The 15,107-nt window shown below is 37.2% G+C and overlaps 1 protein-coding gene across 1 annotated transcript in view; it reads left to right on the top strand.

Annotated features, from left to right (window-relative positions):
• The window catches only part of LOC148657503 (A-type potassium channel modulatory protein DPP6-like), a 305,728-nt gene that overhangs the window by 1,247 nt on the left and 289,374 nt on the right, over positions 1–15,107 (top strand). The window lies entirely within an intron of this gene.

Here is a 15,107-nt window from a genome sequence, read left to right as displayed (position 1 = left end):
TGGACCTCAAGCTACAGTATCTGCAGTACAAAGTTAACTGGATGAATTACAGGTGGCAGATATTGTCCGGCATAGCCTCTACACGTACAGTACAGTCCAGTACAGTAGGTCTGTTTTCAGGGATTCCTGCAGCAGATGGAGACAGAGGTGTCGGTATGTTAGAATCTGTCACTTTCTTTGTGGACAAAAAAAAAGGAAGATGCAGCTTGCACTCGATGCTCTTTAAAAATAGCCGCACAATAAAGCAATTCTGTTTTTTTCCCCCTGTGTTGCGTGTTTTTGTTTCTAATTTTTAACGGAGGGAACGGGATTCTGACCTCCCTGGAGTCTAAACGATTTGGTGCGGCTCAGAAGTACTGTAGAACCAACCCTCGGTGCAATTGGAAGTGGAAACGTCCGCATTTACAGTATATCAAATAGAAAAAAAAAAACCCAGAAAAAACATTACCCAAGGCACCAGTGCTTTCAGCTGTGGCATTTTAAGTAGAGGACATGTATTGCGTTTAAGGCTTTTGAAAATGGATAGCACAGAAACCAGTATGCTGTACAGTACGTGCTGCCTAATGCTGTAATTGCAGTGAATGGGCAAATACCTTTAACCAGACCTTTCGTTATAGTATGTATCCCGATTGTAGGAACAAATGTTTTTCAGTTGTAGACGAATTTTAAACTGTTGTGTATTCCGAGATTCTAGTCTTTGTCAATCTTACTTTCCGAAGCAAAGGGAACTTTGAACCTTGAAGTGAGGTATTTACCCAAAGCACACAATGACAGCCAAAGGAGTTTCTTTCTGAAGCGATTTTAATTGACCATTTTAGACGGTGATTGGTTAAACGGTTGAATGTGCCTTCAAAAGCCGTGCCTAAAGTGACTCGCAAAAGTCGAGTTTCTGGCTAATTCTGCTGAACAGTAAATAATGGTTCACTTGGTGCTTTGTTTATCGCTCTTAACACCTCTTTCACTGTGACATGACAAATGACTAGACATGACAAATTCTTAGCTGAAAAGCAGCTTCCTTAGTTGATCTATAGGCATGTACTGTGCAGTGCAATGTTATGGATCAAAGTGTTGTGATAAATCTGTCGGTTCTGTCCTCCTGTTGGGGTAGTGGATCTCTGCTTCTGTCAATGGGTTCAGGTACAGTAAGTATGGAGGTCTGTTGTCTTAGTGGTGGCCGAAATTAGCTCTAGACGGAGGCAGGTTGAGAGCATATTAGCACAGCTGGAGTTGATATTGTTGCACGCAGCCAGTGTTGGCAACACAGCACTTAGAGTAGAGTTTTCCTTCACATGTCAGCAGGTGAAAGCTTTGTTTCCCAAATAAATTGGAAATGAGCAGGTGTAACCTCGGGCCTCTATGATTTACGGCGATAAATGCTGCGAAGATGTGTGTTGTCTCAGCTTTTCAATTGAGGCTCACTGCAAGTAGCCTTTCGTAGAACAGTTCCCTCATGGACCAGAGTACTGCACACACATTAAGGCTCCAAATAAACATACTTTTAAGAAATGTAGCAAATCACCGTTCAGATGCCAGCATTGCTAGCAACAGCCTATTGGAAATAGCTGATAAAAAAAGGTTGGAAATGCTTAACAAAAAAAAAAAACAGCTATTTAAACTCATTTTGTTCTAAATAGAATTTGGACCTCAAGTGACTGGTGTGTTACTAGCATAGTGTCCCTCATTAAACACATAAAAGATGAGAATAATATTTTTGCCATGATGTCTGCGGCATCTTCCCTAGGTGCTGGGTAAGACCTGGGTTTGGGTACCTTCTGTGTGGAGTGTACACGGTTTTCCTGTTGTATTGTGGGCTTTCTCTGGGTACTGCAGTTTCGTCCCACCTTCCAAAGACTTGCTGACTAGATTTACTGGTGTCTCTAAATTGCCCCAGTGTGCATGTGTCTGCGTATGCCCTGCGATCAACTGGTGTCCCATCCAGGGTGCAGTCTTTCCCCCGTGTAATCACGAAGGATCAGTAGGATCAGGTAGCTATGGGTGATGAATATATGTTTGGTCACAGTGGTATTGTATGTAATGAACGAGGATTGAAAATTAATTAATGAAAGGACTCTCAGTGGACATATTTGAAGCTATATTTAGAAACAGGTTCACATTTGAACTGATGTGTAACAATAAGAAGAGTTTTCTGTTTTGGTGCTATAATATAACTCTATATTATAACAGGCAGACTTTAGCTCTTATTAAACAGTTTAAGAAGAAAAAGTGCCAACAGTGGTGAAATAATCGCCAAAGGATTGTCCAGAAATTAAGGTGTGCATCGGATTGCACCAGCAACAGCAACTGTTAACATTTAAGCATAAGATGTCCATATGGATAAGTTAAATTAAAATAAAATCATAGAAACGTAATATAACAGATATACAATATTACGTTTTTTTGTAAACCCGGAAGTCAACTCATCAGAGTTTCTCCTCTGATGGACTCACATTAAACTCAGCCTGTTCTCATTAAGAAGCACTTTCAGCCAACTGGGCAATCAATAGAAAGTATGTCTTTTGAAGCACTCCTGTTACACCCTTTCACTTCAGTTAGAGCACTTGCACTGTGAGAGCCCTTGAGTATATTGTTAATACAAGAACGGGCTATTCCTAGGACTGATTTCCCATATTGCTTTCTTCCAAATGTGGAAATGGAAAACTGAGAGTTGTATGCTTGGAAGAAATTTGAGTGGTGATCTACATCAGTTTGAGAGCTGCAAAGGAATAAGCAGAGTTTAATCCCAAGGTGAAAAGTAAAAAGATAGAGGGGGAAAAGTTTTTTTTTTCCTTCTTTTTTGAACCTTACAGCCTTGTCTAATGCTGATACGTAAGGGTCATTAAAGTTACTTTTAAAAATAAGTCTATTGCTGTAACTAGTTACTTTCCTAAATGTACAAAATGGGGTAAATTGCTTTTAGGAGGTAATGTACAGTATGTACAATACCTAGATAACGGTAATTGTAGAATTATTAAATTATTTTCCCTCAGTGGAGGGCACAGTGGCACAGTGGTTAGCATTTCTGCAGTGCAGTGCTGGGGTTCTGGGTTCATATCTACTCTTGGGGAGCATTCTGCATTTGTATGTTCTCCCCGAGTTCGTATGGGTCTCCTCCCACAGTCCAAAGACATACTGGTACTGGAGGTTAATTGGCCCTGGTGTGAGTGTGTGTATGTACTGTATGTGTCTGTGTCTCACCTGCGATTGACTAGCTCAGCTAGAAAATAGATGGCCTTTTCTTCAGTATCTTGTTGATTTTAAAATAGTAAACGTTTACACAAATAACTCATAAGTGAATGGATTACTTTTAAAAGTAGCTTTCTTTATATGCAGTCCCTCACAACGTTGAGTTTCCAGCAGTACTGCATACAGTAGCTGTTCGCAGTATCGCAAATTGGCAAAATGCAGGATACAGCTTGTAAAATTGCCTTTGGTTTCAAATTGGTTGAAGTTCCACTCCAAATATGTGCAATGGTAACAGTCTATTGAGCGAACAGGAAGCTTGAAGAGCCCTTGAGGAGAGAAAATCACTCTGGCAGTTCAAGTCAAAAGTGAACTGCACAGAAGAAAACAAAATTAACAATTCGATATACTGTAACTCTTGGCTGCACTTGGTGTCATACAGTATCTATCTTTAGAACGTTTCATGCAGGAATTCTTACATCTGCTGGCCAGTGAAATCTGCAGGAAAGGAGAGGGGCAGGAGATAATTTCTGTTAAGTTACTGCTTAATGAGTCTCTTAAGTCTATGAAAACCCTATATTGTACTTCTTAAAGCTTAGGGTTACTTAATGACTGGATACTTCTATAATACAGAGTATTAAGCTAACAAATTGAATTGTCAGGCTTTATAGACCTATTGATCAATTAAGTAAAGAAAGGCTGGAAAGCAAAGTTTGGCAACAGCAAGCTGCTTTTTGTACTAGAAACTCAATATCTGTTTTTTTTTTCAAAAATCAAATTTGAATGTTTTGTAGAACGATTCAATTATTTGCATGGCTTTTAGGTTTATCATTGTATGTAATGATGAAATGTGCTTCTTACTGTAGGCTAAAATTGAATGAATATTTGTGAACTATGCTGCCAAGAAGTACTGTACAGTAATACTGAATCAATTATCCTTCTTTTTAGTTTTGTGTAGAACCCTGGCCAAAATAAGCTAATTTCATTTTCTCTTGCCTTATCAAAAACATTTATATTTTATACTGTATAGTTATTTTGTATAGAACTACATAATATTATTGATTCTGCGGGTGTTTTCAGACTTTACATGCCTTGTCTGTGCTCATGCTTTGGTTATTTCATTGTATGAGAATGAGGACAGAGGACTGGAAAGAATAAACATAATAATGTTGTTAATTTTCCACTTTTGTATCATACACAGTTCAGGGTGTTGTACAGCATGCAGATAGTAAATGCATAAACTAGAAATATAATATTGGACATGCCAAACTTGAATAGGCTACTTATAAAAAATAATTCATTGATTCATGTTTTACTGTACATATTCTAGATTATGTGGAGAAGCAGTATGTTATGATTTATAACAGATATGTTCCCAGACTTCAAGGCAGACTGAAATAACTGAATCCTGTTCGTTTTTTAGAGCAGAGGTGGCTACCACAGGACCTGATTCAAATTTTCAAAATTATCAAAGGCTTAGACAAAGGCAGCACAGTGGACTTCTTCAGAATCAACACCTGACCACAAACCAAAGGGAACAATTGGAAACTAAGGAGAATGCTTGTAAAATGGAAAAGACGGTTTTCTTCCAATGAATCCAATGTTTTTAGTTTTTTTTTTAAAAAGGCTGGACAGGATCCTTAGATCAATTAGCCACTAAAAGCCAAACAAGCTACTGTAGATAGACCCCTTGCTCGTAAGCATTCTTATGCTCAGTGAAGAGTGAGAACATACTTGTGTGATATTCTTTCAGTTGGATGCCCCTGGACCACCATCATTTTTATTTATTTTTTATTAGTAAAAACATCCCCACCACCCTGAATTGGATGAAGCAGTTAGAAAATGGATCAATACATTCTCATAATGTACAGTCATTTGTCTTCTTGCTCTTAGGATGTTTGATGGCACAAGTAAAGGAACATTCTGGAACAAAAGCACAGAAACCAGAATATTACCAATAACCAGAAGAGCCTGTCTTGAATGGTAGTGTTAACTCATATGAACAAGTAAAGGTTTATTCCATGCTGAAAAGAGAAGAAAAGAAACACAGCGTTTCGGTTGTGGAGCCTTAACTTGTTCCTTTGCAGCCTACGCATGCTGGAGCAGCTACTGTAACTACTGTACTTGAACTACTTTAACTGTCATTTGTTTGTTACCAGCTGTTGTAGATCTTCTTTGTTGTTGTCCAGAATATGTTGGTAATACTTTGCCTGACCTTCACAAGTAGTATTGCAACCCCAGAAATCTATTGTGACATTTGGTTTGAAATTATTCACTGTTTGCTTGAATAGAATTCTACAGTGATGACCTTTACGTTTACCAGCATGAATGTGTGCTGTAATTCCATAGTTTGCTAAACAGGCTGTATGACTGAAAATCTTACAGCTACAGTCCCTGATTGAATCAGATCTCCCTTGGATATTGCTGTGTATCTTGTCAAATTGTATCTCTGCATTAACCATACTGCACGTATATAAGTTGTATGAGTACACGGTGGGTAAAAACTCCTATTACAGAATGCAGTTATTTTAAGAATTAAGAATGTGTTTAAAACTTTGTTGGATCACATTCTCTTTCCAGCTGTCTGTGGGGGATCAGGATTGATCTATACTAAGCATGAAACTGTGATATACCACATCTGCTTGATCTTAAAGCCAGAAAGAACCTTCTCATCAAGTTAGGTTTTCTGTTTTATTTTTTCCAAGTCAAGTTGGAGTTTTCTAAAGGCCAGGAGAACAGAGATGTACAAAATACATTAAATGGTAACTCTTCTCCTGGAAAGGACAGCTAATCTTACTGATTGACATTTCCAGCACGTGACCCAATAGGAGCTGTCCCCCTTCCTGAAACTTCCCGAAACGAAACCATCTCATATATTTTACACAAGCTCTCAGTGTGTCATTCATCTTGTGAGTCCCTTGTGAAAAACTTTAACTCCTTTCTTATCATTTCCCCAATCCCCAAGCATCCCTTCCACAACAGCTGAGTTCACCTGGACATTTTGATTGATTAAACATGGAAAATAACTAAACAAACGTGCTTGCAGTTTCATCCACTAGAGGTCCCCAAAAAAGGATTAGTTTTGAATGCTGGAAAGCAGTCTGTTTCAAATGTACCAATTTCCTTTGTGTCTTTTAATCTTTTTACATCTATGTTGCAACTCACCTAGACATCTCATCTGTTTTCCTTTACACAACAAATCTCTGGTTTTATTCTCTTTTAACTGTATTCGGGAATGCAGTTGTCTTAAAAAATTAACATCAGTTTTTCACACATAACCACTTTTAAAAATGCTGACAGAAAACCTTGCTGTAATTTATCAGTGCTACTGAATCACAGAGACACTCTGGACCAACTTTAATGTAAAATACATTCCTGAAACATGCCAAATATTGATTAAGGTTTCATTACTTCTTGAATCTTTTGTAATGTATAGTTACAACTAAAAACCTGAACCAGACTGTATGGTAATTAGCATTGATTTTGAAAGTATAGAAGAGGTGACCTTTGTTGAGACAGGGTACTCAGCTTTCTCTATCCTTTTTATTGAACTAAAGATCACAAAGTTTAATTTTCAACATCTTATGTAGATCCCAGCAGAATACTGCACCTGTTAGCATACGATTAAAAGTGTAATTTTTGATCATGTGATGTAACGTTATCAAACATAAAACATTCCAACATTCCAACATTATTCCAGCAATTTGGAATAATGAGGATTGAAAGACAATATGGACTCACCCAGCTGGAAAAAAGGAAATTCATACATAGTCTAAATACTGTACATTTCATCAGCATAAGCTTCTTCATGACGATGGTAGTGTTGGCCTCCTCATTTCTAAATCTGGTGTGGCAAATCTCGACATGAATTCATACGCAGCACATCTCCTGGCTTCGACATATCGGCGCTTATTTATCTGGAATGATCCATTGAATAGAAATTGAAGATATTATCCACCACTCCCCTTCAACATTTCTGAATAAGTGCAGTACATCAACATAGTGCTTATGCTGTGACAGGTTCTCATACTATAAATTGGGCTTTCACAGTGAAAACAGTTTTTTTTCTGTGTGAATCTGTCAGAACAAATCAGTTAAAAGAATTGTACTGAAGTGAGTATCAGTATTTACATAGTCCACCTCATGTTTTATGTCAAAAATCATTTTAACACTTTTTTTTCTGTACTACTGGCACAGCTCCTAAATATGGGCTGTTTTTTTTAGCTTAGCAATGAAGTGTCAATGCAAAGGTTTCTATCAAGCCACAGTAAGGTACTTATTAGAAATACAGTTCTCCATTTATGTAGAAACTGACATCTGTATATTCAACCCTTAACAAGTAAGTCCACACCTTTACAGGTCTTTAAGTAATGCACTGTATGATATACAGTACTGTAGTATAATCTGATCTCAGCTCTAAAAATATTACTGTCACAATATGTCTTGCTACATATTAAAGAAATTCTTTAATATGAGATGGAGAAAACTTCAGGTTAAGAGTAAGTTTGCCCTCTGCTGGATAGAGATTCACAATAATGCCTGAAAATTGGACTTCAGATATTTTCCCCATGAGGTGACCGAAACAAAATATAGCTTTATATCTATTTTATTTTTGTGTCTTTGTGTCTTATATTTATAAGGCTCATACAACCCTTTTAAGCTAACATGGAGAATTTAAGATGTATTCAAGTGCAGTGCTTAAAAGCTGCCTATAAAAACTTCTTTCCATATTCACCTCAAACATCAGATTTACTTCTGTGAAGCAGAAATGTATTTCTCAGAATTTGCATTAACTGACAGGCTGGTAAAATGTCTAAGCAAATGCATTAATGGATTATAAAATATTGAAATGATTATAGAAACCAGAGAAAAAGTGAGCATATAAAGCAAGGTACACACAGTAGTAGAATACTGTAACATATATTGTGTAAATGTAATGTTGCCCACTGTTGTGATACCTAACAACCAGTCAAAGTGGACCAAACCTGCATAAGGCCTATCTAAGGGTGGGCAGTGATATAATTTAAGAGTGTGAAAAATGTTCAAACGGTTCTGTATCCAAAGGGTTGTGGAAGTGTGGAACAAGCTACCAAGCCATGTAGTTGAAGCTCATACCCCGGTTTTTGCAGGAAACAGCTGGATAATCATTGTGTAAATAAGCCCTTATATACCAAATGGCCTCCTCTCATTTGTAACCTTTCTTATAGTCTAACATGATGAGTTCCATACTGTATACAGACCTCAGGAAGCGCTGAGAAGCCTTTTTTTTGCCTGAAATATCTTAAGAAGTTGCCGAAACAAGCTATTTAGTCACAATATACTATATACAGTCCATCAGGAAATAGGTGCAAAGTTTAAGACAGAACAAGTGTTCCTGAAACACACATTGACAAAATGTTAGATGTGTTGATACCTTGTGGATACTGAACAGCAGAAACGAAAGTGGTGCTTTGTCTTTTTTTAATCACAAATTAATAGAAATGTGTGCAAATTAAGGGTTTCTTGGTATCTCAATCCGTAAAATGGGTGGTTTCTTTTACAGCATGCTTTATATGCTTTGTGCCACTGAAAATGAAAAAGTGATGAGTTTTATTTTTGCTACTATGCATACCATAACTATCCATCCACCCATTTTCTAATCCTCTTATCCAGTAGAGCGTTCCAGCACGCAGAGGGCACAAGGCAGGATACACCCTCGATGGGATACCAGTCCAACAGAGGGTGCATATACTGTACTGTAGACACACATGCACAAACACCAGGGCCAATTGTTACAGAAGTCAATTAAGATCACTTTATTAGCCATACACAATTTCTTGCATTAGGAATTTATCTTTTTCACACACCCCAGCTTGCTCTCCATGAGAGAAGCTTGGGGTCAGAGCGCAGGGTCAGCCATTGTACAGCGCCCCTGGGGTTAAGGGCCTTGCTCAGGGGCCCAACAAAGTAGGATTCCTCTGCCGGCTGCGGGATTTGAGCCGGCAACCTTCCAGCCACAGGCGCAGATCCTGAGCCACAGAGCCACCACTCTGCCCTACCAACATGTCTTTGCACTGTGGAGGGAACCCGCACAAACATGGGGAGAACATACAAAGTCCAGGCAGACAGCACAGCAGATCTGGAATTGAACCCAGGGCTCCAGTGCTTCACCATGCCACCCATATAATAACCGTAATATCCCCCCAAAGATCCTAAGCAGTAATAATACTGCATCGGAACAAGTAACAGGTAATTACTTAGTAAGTAGGTACTTAGGTAAGTAATAGTAATAGAGAGGCCAGTCTGTCCCCTGCTCCCGCCTCTCGTTCCTCCTCTCTCCCAGCCCTTGTTCTCCCACTACATTACCTTTGCTTACTGCCTTGTCTTTCTCAAACCAGAATTTGGCTCCACGGCCGAAACGTTGTGTTTTCTTTCTTCTTTTTTTCCAGCACGGACTAAACCTATTACTTGTTCCTTTGCAGCCTACGCATGCTGACGCAGCTCCCCGCCTGAACTAATACTGTATCAGTGTGAATGCAAGCCCTTTGCATAGTAAATGTCCAGGGAGTGAAGCATTTGGCTTATACCAAATGTAGATGTCTGTATGTGTCTCGTTTTACAACACGTTTACAGTACTATCTGCAAATTGACTCCATGCAGTACTATCTCTGAGATGACTTCCAAGTTTCTTTAATCTCCCTGGCAATTCAGGTGAAACTCTGTTTGTCTGGAGAGACCTCCCCTTAGCATTGGCTTTGCTGACTAAGGTTCCTAAATATATGATCATTTTGATATATCTACTCAGGAACTTTTTATTGAGGGTAGAATTGCTTGCTTATGGCCTGCAGTGACCCTGGAAATTGCTTTCATATTGCTGATGATAAAAATAAGATTTATTACAACGTATATTTGAATTCCTTTGTTGTTAACGGTGTACATGGATGACCTGCCATTATACTGCAGGATGAATGCTTTGCTTAGAATATGGACATTTCCATTATGAATACCAAGTTGGCTTGTTTTAATTAAAGGGTGGGTAAATCAGATAGGGGAAAACAAATAATTAATTTTTTGTTGGGTTTTAAATGTAATTAAATGGATTGTTTTTCATTAAGTCCTTGAAAAACACGACTGCCATTGTAATGAATTTGTTTGATGTTATGACTAATTTATAGGTGTAATGGTGTATTTTTAATTCCTGGCTTCTGTGGAGTTTGATTACCCATTTTAATGTCTCACATTCCATAATCTAATTTCTACACTGAAGACAGGTCAATTGCATAGATCCTTTCACCTGACTTCTTTCTTTCTTTTGGAAACATTTTAAGTTTTTTGAACAACTGAAAAGAAAAACAACTGAACAATAAATTTCTAGCAGTTACAGTATGTTGTGCATGGCTACACACACTGTTATAAATAAGAGATGAAAGACACCTTATTCACAATCAAGATAACCAGAAAAGCTCAGTGTACACTGTGTGTCAAAGGCTATATTGATAAGAGTGAGCTAAAAAATAAATTACAAAAACTTCCAGTTTATCTACTGTGTGTCTGAGCATTAATCACTCTTGCAGTAATCAGTTAAAGAAAGATTAAACATGTCACAGTGCTTTGGAAACTACAAAACCTCAGATTTGAAATGCAGAGCAATGATTAATTTTTCACGAGGCAAAATTGGAAAGAACACATAAATTATGTTTTTAAAGGAATATGCGTTTAGTTTTTTTAGTTTAGTTTATGTGCAACCCTATTAACTGAGTTATGGTAACAGTTGGGCTGTGGAAGAAAAAATATGAAGATTAGGGCTTTAAATTATTTACAGTCGCTGTGCATGAAAATAGTATATGTACAAACATGTAGTAAAGCGTTGTGTAATTTGCATTCTGAAGCAGTATTTGTGTCATTATGGAACACTGATTTATGGCTTCCCCATTGCTTCTGGAGCCACCTTGGGAAATGTGTTCTATGTCATTTGGCTTGCAGATAGAAAACATTTTTTTTTACTTGCACTCAATCGCACATTTGATTCCTAGGTAATCACAGTTTAAGGTCCCCAGGTTGACTGTAATTGTCAGAATTAAAGTTTACAGACTTAAAAACAAATGATCATGATGTTTGTAGCAATTTATTTTCTTTAAAAATGTGGAACCAAACAATATATGCATAATACAGCCATATTCCACCATGCATGTGGATGTGTTCATATTTTATAGCCTAGTTATTACTGTTGTTTGTATATGGGAGCATATTTTTTTAGTTTCTCAGTAGAACAAGCCTGTCGTGCCGCAGTAGATTCTGTATGACATAGAGCAACATGCTGCACTAGTGGTACCTCTGCAGAGCTGGGAAAAAACCATACAACATTTTCTCTTCTTGAAGCAGACTCAGCAAGAGACCACATCTGCTCTTGTTAAGCTGGTTTGGGTTTCATTTTGTTTGGTTTAGAATGAAAAAAGTGATAACGTAATTGATCAATTTTAAACAAGAAGTGATTTACTCAGTGGCTCATTTATTCCCTATGGTTATTCGTTACAAAACGCTACACTACTTTTGACATCATACCTTGACAAATTTGGTAACATCTCAATTCAACAACAGTACTGCATGCTTAGGCGTATATAAGAGTCTATATACTGAAATGTGTGGTATACATGTTTTATTGTATAAAGATCTTTCACTTTTTCTAAAATTCCTTTTTAATTTGTAAGGATCTTACTAGCAATTAGTTAGAATACTCTGACACTGGTGCAAGTTTCAGCTGCTGCATTTTGTATTTTAACAAAATGATGTCTGTTCACAAAACTTCAGCATGTCTCACACACCTATACTGACATCAATATGAATGTTAAAATGTTGAACCAAAGCATTTCAAGAGACTTGAATGGAAGTCAAGTGTTAGTGCCTTCCTTAAATAAAATGTCTTTTCACCTTAGTGCTACAGTATCTGTGAGATATAAATGCTGACTATATACTGTACAAGCTCATTGTTTGTAGTTTGAGGAGCAGGTGTCAATTCTCTTTATTTCATGTTAAGATATACATACAAAGTATTCACTTACTGTATGGAATAATAGATACAATATAACAAAGGGTTGAGTCCCATCCGTTAGTCTTTTTGATTGGCAGATCAAGTTTTTTGTAAGCTATGGGGATCAAAACTAAAAAACAGAATGCAGAGTGCAAATGTACAGTATATAAAATCTATATTAAAACATTTGACGGACATAAGGAAATCAATATCCATGAATCCTGCAGGCTGAATTATTAAAAAGACCCCTGTGAAAGGTTACCACAGGTGCCTCCAGAGATTTAGTGCAGTTACTGTCATCTACCATGGTTTCCTTTATTTTGTATAGTGCTCTGTGATACCTTAAGCTAATCTTTACCACCATTAACTGTGTTTTTAACATGGTGATACAACAGGAAACATCCATACAGTATGTACTAGGAGTACATTAGGACTATATTTTCGCTCTCCTCTTGGAGTAATTGACTCAGAGATTCCCCTCTCTTTTCACAGATCTAAATTAAAAATGTTCACTTCAGATGTAGATGAAATGCATTAATCTTCTCCCAGTGTTACGCATACATATTAATCTTTATTGAGTCTGTCATAATGCATCAAGGGGTGATGATTATTCCTGATTGACTATACATCAGTGATATGCAATGTGATGCAATATATCCTGTTCTATGTTCCTTCAAGAGCTGTCAAGTATACTCGAAACGTTGCTACAGCACGAGCATGCTCCTAATGATCTTATTTTTAAAGCTACAAAATTAGGCAGTTTGACGTACCAATTGCTTGACATTCGATAAAAGCTTGATGATAAACGCAATGTAGGAGTATGAGAGTTTACTGTTGATAAAAATTCTACATATTTCAGTGGATTATTTTATTTGGATTTGGATCTGCTGGATTTGACCATTTGAACACGTGCTGAAATGATTATAATATTAAATGAGTTCTGTCTTAAATGAAATGTAAGCATCTATAAGGTTTTATTAAGCGGACTACTCAAAAGAAGAAAGGTGCAGTTCTTACTATTCATGAAATATTGCATTCGTTTTCTGAATTCAGCCAATTCAAACGAGACGTTGCAGATAGAGAAGTGCCTGGAGGTAAATCTATTGTCCACTTGCAGTGAAAGTTGACTGGTTTATTGGATTTTGCTGAAGCACTCCATATTGCAATAAATGCTCTTTGGTAACATTTTTATGGGTTAATTATTTTTTTGTCACTCAAGCCAAGTGTTTTCTTCATGTACTAGGTACTAGGTTTTTAATAGGAATGGTATGCCTAAACCTTCTGGGTTAGTTTATGACAACATAATGGGATACTGAGGCAGTAGTGGCAATTACTAATTAATCACTTTCACTGCAACTGCTATTAATAATAGTCACACTTTATTCATATATTATAAAGTTGAAATATTTAACATGTGAGGAATGCATATTGATACAGGACCAAATATACTATGCAAAGAAGGTAATTTTTAATTTTTTTTATTATACTTTAATTCATAGGTACAATTATATGTTTAAAACCAAAAAATAACTGTCATAAAGCAAAAACTTTTATACATGATTCATGGCTGTCACAGAACTAAAGATTTCTTACCCCAAACAAGGATTACAGTGTGTTTTGACAGGATACTTCACTCTCAGTAACATTGTGATTTGTAGTCAATGTTTACCATCAGGATTACTGTTTTGATTCATATTAGTACAAACTTCCTTTCCTAAGTACAAAATAATTTCCACTTAAACTAAACCTGTAGTACGAACAGCAGAACATCCCGTTATTTATTTGAAAATCTAATGTTTTTGCTGCTTTGTGAAGTTGATGTCTGAATACTCTTTTCAGCATAGCATTCCCAATCAAACAGTAAGTTCATTTGCAGATAGGATGCATTGTATTTTATTGCCTTGTATGTCTGCAAGAGTGTGGGTTAAGACATACATAGTAATATTCATTGTAGCACACTGCCCAGCTAAAGCTAAGCAAATCACTCACTCTCTAATCACTCAAGCTATGGATTTACTGACAAAATAACTTGTACAATGTACTGCCTACTACAAACCTGTTCAGAAAACTACCAGGTTATTTTAGGTATGATTGAAAACTGCCTGGTGAGTGAATATTTTAATTGGGTATTGTAAATAGGTTAAAAAAATGTCCTCATAATAGGTTAATACATTTTGCCTAAATATAAAATGTCACCTTATACAGTTGCATGCTCTCATGTTCATTCAGGGGTGATACCAACAGCTAAGAGACTGAATGGCAGGCTTTTCTTGGTGAGTCAAGGACCATCTAAAGTGGCAGCAAAGAGTGGTGAAGAGTTTTATTTGCTGTTGAATACCTTTTGGCCTTGATAAACCCGGTAAGACGATATAGGAGTCACTCTGGTGAGCATCAGGCTGACTATTGGTTGGATAAGGCAACAGGTAGACTAGTAGAAGTGTGAGGATGTCACAGGGGGCTCACCCTTGGCCCAAGGATAAATCCGACTCAAAGTTTGGGTAACTTTACAGCCCAGCGATACATTAACAAAGTCCTTGAGTTTTTCTTTATTATTTCAGACAGATGCAGAAGTGCTGATTCGTAATCAGGACAATGCAAGTCCACACAGCGCGAAGATTACAGTGGCACAACATCAAGGAAAGTTTTGTAGTGACCTGAGCTGAACAAAACATCAGCGGGAACAAGGCTATCAACAGGAGTCAACCACAAATAGCCCATCTTCACAAAACAGCTGCAGCTGCGCAGGCAGAGCTGTGAAACACCTCGATGTCATATACCCTGAGGCTCAGATCAATGTGTCAGTGCTGACAGGATTGTGTTCTTGCTTAGGGAGCTCAGACCCATTAAATAACTTTGTTTATTGTGTGCCACATTTTGGATTGAAGACTTGTTTCTGATCTAGATTTTTTTTTTTTACATT

Source organism: Lepisosteus platostomus, chromosome 8 (assembly GCF_059453375.1).
Source record: "Lepisosteus platostomus isolate fLepPlt1 chromosome 8, fLepPlt1.hap1, whole genome shotgun sequence".
NCBI classification, from domain to species: domain Eukaryota; kingdom Metazoa; phylum Chordata; class Actinopteri; order Semionotiformes; family Lepisosteidae; genus Lepisosteus; species Lepisosteus platostomus.
This window is presented reverse-complemented; position numbering and strand designations above follow the sequence as displayed.